We start from the raw sequence: 6,000 nt of genomic DNA, 5'->3' as shown, positions 1-6,000 counted from the left end.
AGGTGGAAGGATCTCTTGAGCCCAAGAATTTGAACCCAGAAGTTTAAGACCAGCCTGAGCAACACAGCAATACCTCGTCTAAAAAAAAATGTTTTAAGACAGAAAACAAGGAATTAAAATATAAGCATCAAGAATATGAGAGCAAAGTGGTAATGTAGTCTTGAAAAAAATAAACAATATAGAACTTCTAGAAAAAACATTTGTAAAAGATTACACGAATGAAAAATTAAAAGCCTGGCTTAAACATAAAAATATTTCTAGACATGAAGAATTATTTACACCCAACACTAAGCTAAACAAATTACTCATGGTGCAATACAATACAAGAAATGATAAATTTGAAAAAGAGAGGTATCTCTTTTCAATGGTGTATGTTCGTGTAACACACATTGGAGTACCAGAAAGAGAATAGAAAGAACAGAGGGAATTTAAATGCATATATATTTCACAAGATATAAATTTTTAGATTCAATAAACAAAATGATTATTAAACATGATTTCATATAGGAAAAGATAGAGATGAAAAAGAGAAAGGAGCGAGAGAGAGAGAGGAAATTAACACCTAGACACATTAAAATACCACTGCAGAATATAAAGATAATAAAATTTTTTAAAGATGGCCGGAGTATGTATAGATGGCCAATAAGCATATGAGAAGTTGCTTGATCTCATGATGCATGAAGGAAAGTAAACTAAAACCACAGTAAGTGCCTTTCATACTCACTACAGTGGCTAAAAAACAAAAACTAGTAGAAATAGCAAGAATTAGTAATGATATTGAGCAAGTGGAACTTTCTTGCATATCTGGTAGGAATGTAAAATGGTACAGAAAAATTCGAAAATAGCCTGTCAATTTATTGTAAAGTTAAATATGCTTACCTTATGATATAATCTGATTCTACATATCTATTCAAGAAATATGAAAATAGATATACACAGAGGTATACATTAATATTTATAGTGACATTACTCATAATAGTCTAAAACAGCCCAAATGTCTATCAACAGGTGAAGGGATAAACAGACTATGACATATTCATGCTATGAAATATTCTTTAATAATAAAAAAGGAATAAACTACTAATAGAGGCAACAACCTAGAAAAACATAAAAATTGTATGCCGAATATCAGAAATCAGAAACAAGAATGATTAGATCATAATAGGATCGATTTTGTTCCATTCATTGATCTGTATAAGTGCCTACTTATTACTTACTTGTTTATTTATTTATTTATTTATTTAGACAACGTCTCACTCTGTTGTCCAGGGTGGAGTGCAGTGGCATGATCTCTGCCTTTTCCATGATGGAAAAGGTCCAATATAATCAACCTGCCACCAGGTGGCTGGCTGATCGCCCCGAGGAATGGTGTCGTGTTGAGGGCTCAGTGTTGGTCTCTTCTGTTGGCAAATTGGACGCTCAGCAGTGGCCATAGCCAGGTCAGTCTTGGTGAGTGGAAGTCTATCTTGCTGAACCCATGTGTAGCCTCCATCTCTGCCACCATGGCCACCTTGTTCATGGGCCCATTGGGCGGTGACAGGGGTGGCTGGGGAAAGAGGCTGAGTAGTGTCCACATTAAGACTCATCCTCTCCACTTGATTGTTAAACTCCTCCTGCACTGAGGTCACTCGAGCACTCACATGAGATACAAATATCTTCACAGTTTTTGACCATTCAGAGAGGTCTATCTACATACTTCTTCCCCAAATTTCTTTGTCACCAATTTTCCAATCATGCTTCTTCCAAGTCCCTGACCATCCAGCCAAGCCATTGGCTACAGCCCAGGAATCACTATATAATTGCACATTTGTCCATTTCTCCTTTCATGCAAAGTGCACAACCAGGTACACTGCTAGAAATCCTGCCCACTGGGAACATTTCCCTTCACTGCTATCCTTCAGGGATGTCCTAGAAAGAGGGTGTAGTGCTGCAGCTGTCCACTTTCGGGTGGTGCCTGCGTATTGTGCAGAACCATCTGTGAACCTGTCCCTAGTCTTCTCTTACTCTGTCAACTGATCATCAGGAACTCCCCATGAGGCCATCAGTGCAGGCTGGGGGACAGAAGGCAGGTGGCAGGAGTGAAGACCCTGGGAATTTGAGCCATGTCCTCATGTAACTTACTTGGCCTTCAGGACCTGATCACATATATACCACTTCCATTTGATGATGGAATGCTGCTGTTCATGACCCACTTCATGGCTAGATGGGTCAGAAAACACCCAGTTCATGATAGGCAGTTCAGGTCACATGGTGACTTGATGACCCATAGTCAAACGTTCAGTTTCCACCAAAGCCCAGTAACAGGCTAAGAGCTGTCTCTCAAAAGGAGAGTAGTTATCTGAACTAGATGGCAGGGCCTTGCTCCAAAATCCTAGATGCCTCTGCTGTGATTCACCTGTGGGAGCCTGCCAAAGGCTCCAAACATCATCCCTGTTTGCCACTGACACCTCAGGCACCATTGGATCTGCTGTGTCATATGGCCCAAGTGGCAGAGCAGCTTGCACAGCAGTCTGGACCTGTTGCAGAGCCTTCTCCTGTTCTGGACCCCACTCACAACCGGCAGCCTTTCAGGTCACTAGATAAATGGGCCAGAGTAACACACCCAAATGAGGAATGTGTTGTCTCCAAAATCCAAATAGGCCCACTAGGCATTGTGCTTCTTTCTTGGTTGTAGAGGGGCCAAATGCAGCAAGTTATCCTTTGGTTTAGAAAGAATATCTCGACAGGGCCCACATCACTGAATCCCTAGAAATTTCACTGAGGTAGAAGTTCCCTGAATTTTAGTCAGATTTATTTCCCATCCTCTGGCAGGCAAATGTCTCACCAATAAGTACAGTGTGTTTGCTAGTTCTTGCTCACTGGATCCAGTCATCATAATGTCATCATTGTAATGAACCAGTGTGATATCTTTCAGAAGCAAAAACTGATCAAGGTCTCTCTGAATAAGATTATGACACAAAGCTGGAGGGTTGATATACCCCTGAGATAGGACAGTAAAGGTATATTGCTGGCCTTGCCAGCTGAAGGCAAATTGCTTCTGGTGGGCCTTATGGACAGGAATGGAGAAAAAGGCATTTGCTAAGTCAATACCTGCATACCAGATACCAGGAGACATGTTAATTTGCTCAAGCAATGAAATCACATCTGGTTTCATTGGAAACCAGCTGCAACTGGAGTCACAACTTGGTTAAGCTTACGATAATCCACTGTCGTTCTCCAAGATCCATCATCCACACAGGCCAAATGGGAGGCTTGAATGGAGATGTGTTGGGAATCACCATCCCCGCATCCTTCAAGTCTTGATGGTGACACTAATTGCAGTCCTCCCAGGGATGTGATATTGTTGTTGATTTACTATTTTTCTAGGTATAGGCAGCTCTAATGGCTTCCATTTGGCCTTTCCCACCATAATAGCTCTCACCCTACCAGTTAGGGAGCCAATGTAGGGGTTCTGCCAGCTGCTGAGTATGTCTATGCCAATTATGCATTCTGTCACTGGGGAAATGACCACAAGATGAGTCCAGGGACCCACTGGGCCCACTGTAAGTCGGACCTGAGCTAAAACTCCATTAATTACCTGACCTCCATAAGCCCCTACTTTAACTGGAAGACCACAGTGACATTTTGGGTCCCCTGGAATCAATGCCAAATCAGAGCCAGTGTCCAGAAGTCCCCAAAATGTATGATCATTTCTCCTTCCCCAGTGCACAGTTACCCTGGTAAAAGGCCGGAGGTCTCCTTGGGGAAGGGTGGGAGAAAGGTTCACTGCATAAATTGTCAGTAATGTAGTGGGGTCCTTCCTCAAGGGGACCCGGCCTCCCCTTCATTCAAGGGTTTCTGGGTGTCTAAACTGGCTCAATCCTGGAAATTGATTGAGGGGCTGTGATTCTCTGTTTTTATGATTCAAATTAGTCATTTGTCCATTCGACCTTGAAGATCTTTGTTTGTATAATTTAAGTAGGAATGCAGTAGGCTCCCTATCAATTTCACTTCTAAGAACACCATGATTAATTAGCCAATGCTGGAGCTCTACACAAGTCAGACTATTCTGATTGCCACTTTGCCTCTGCTGTCCATTACAGTAGTTACGCCCACCTTGCCTTTGATGGTTGAGTGCTGCCACCTAGCCCCTCCTACCTTGGGATCCAATTATTCCCATTGTATTTAAATTTTGTAGTTGAGCGGCTGCAGTTCCCACCGTTAGATCTGACATACAGAGAAGAGCAATCACAGGGCTCTTCAAAGATGCTGGTGCCATGCTCACAAATCTGTTTCACAAGGTATTGTTCAAGGATATATCTTCTGGACCCTCCCCGCTGGGATAAGTAGGTCTAAAGTGACTAATCCACTCCACCACCCCAATCTCCCTAAGCCTTTAGATCCCTTCCTGTACATTAAACCAAGAGAGATCAGGCATTTCCAGCTTGCTCACAGTGGGCCATCTTTTAATCCATATTTCAGCTATCCAAGCAAATAAACTATTAGAATCTTTTGTAACTCCCCAAGCTGCAACATTAAATGCAGAATCCCTACTTAGGGGCCCAAATCTATAAATTCAGCCTGATCCAACTCTATGTTCCTTCCACCATTATCCCATACCCTTAATATCCATTCCCATGTGTGTTCTCCAGATTGCTGTTTTTATAAATTAGAGAACTCAAACAGTTCTTTTGAAGTGCCATGCACCTCTTCATGGATCACACTCTCGTCCTCACCTCCAGGGGCCCACTGGGACTTTAGTCTATTTATAGGTCTAGACTGTCATCAATGTGATGGACCAGACTTTAATCTAGTTACAGGTCTAGACTGTCATCAATGTAGTGGATGGGAAACAGGGGTGTTGGGGTGGCTCCTGAGGAGAATCAACATTATTTTGCCTGGCAACTGCCTCGTGGGGGCCATCACTGTTGCCTCAGGCAGCACAGGGTTTATCTCCTCAGACAAAGGTGGAAATGCTGATGGCACCATGGGTCGGGAGTGGATGTTGCTACTACTGGGGATGGGGAAGCTGTTCCTTCTGGCAAAACAGGTTCATCAGAGTTTACAAACTCAGTGTCCCCAGCTTCATCTGGGTGCTCCCACATTTCCCTATTCCAAGTTGCAGGTTCCTATTATTTTCCAATCAATGCCCCTACTTTAACAGTAGACACCTGGTTAGGCTGTGCATGCCCCTTTTGTTGCAGGTCAGCCACTTGCATGATAAGAGTTTGTGTCTGTTTTTTCACAATTTCAGCTCTTTCTCTATAGGAGATAAGGGTCTCACTCAGGGCAGTCTTAGCAGATTTGAGGCTCAGTATCTGCTTCTGAAGCTGGGAGACAGAATCCCTGAGTTCATCATTTTCTTTCATCACTTTGTCTATTGAACTCAGGAGCAACCAACCAGCTTCATTATGTTCCTTGGTTCTCCACATATAGTCAAAGGTATTATGTATAGAGTCACTAAACTCCTTGCCTCTCATGAGCAGTGAATCAGAAGTGCCAAATGCATTTACTTTGCTTAACTCTCTAAACAGTTCACACCAAGGACTATCAGTGTTCTCCATACTATTAGACGTAGAGTCCTTAGCATTTTGGGGTCTAACCATATTGAGCAGCCAACTCTAGAAACCCCAAAACCATCGAAAGAACTCCACCCTTAATATTCCATTTCTCTAGAACCACTCCTGGTACCAAAATCTGTATTAGTCAGGGTTCTCTTAGAGGGACAGAACTAATAGGATATATATATATATATTAGAGGATATATATAAATAAATATATAATATAAATATACAAATAAATAAATCATATATGTAAGTTAACTATATATAATATATATGTGTTATGTATATATTAATATATATTATATATAACACATATATATTATATATATATAAAACACTTATATATATATAAGTGTTAACTTACACGATCACAAGGAAACATCCAGCAGAGGAGAATGATGTAGGCTGGGAGGCTAGGCCCATCTCGCCTTTTCCAAGTCCCTAGCAGAAAGACAAG

The sequence above is a fragment of the Symphalangus syndactylus genome, chromosome 20 (assembly GCF_028878055.3).
Source record: "Symphalangus syndactylus isolate Jambi chromosome 20, NHGRI_mSymSyn1-v2.1_pri, whole genome shotgun sequence".
Taxonomy (NCBI): domain Eukaryota; kingdom Metazoa; phylum Chordata; class Mammalia; order Primates; family Hylobatidae; genus Symphalangus; species Symphalangus syndactylus.
This window is presented reverse-complemented; position numbering follows the sequence as displayed.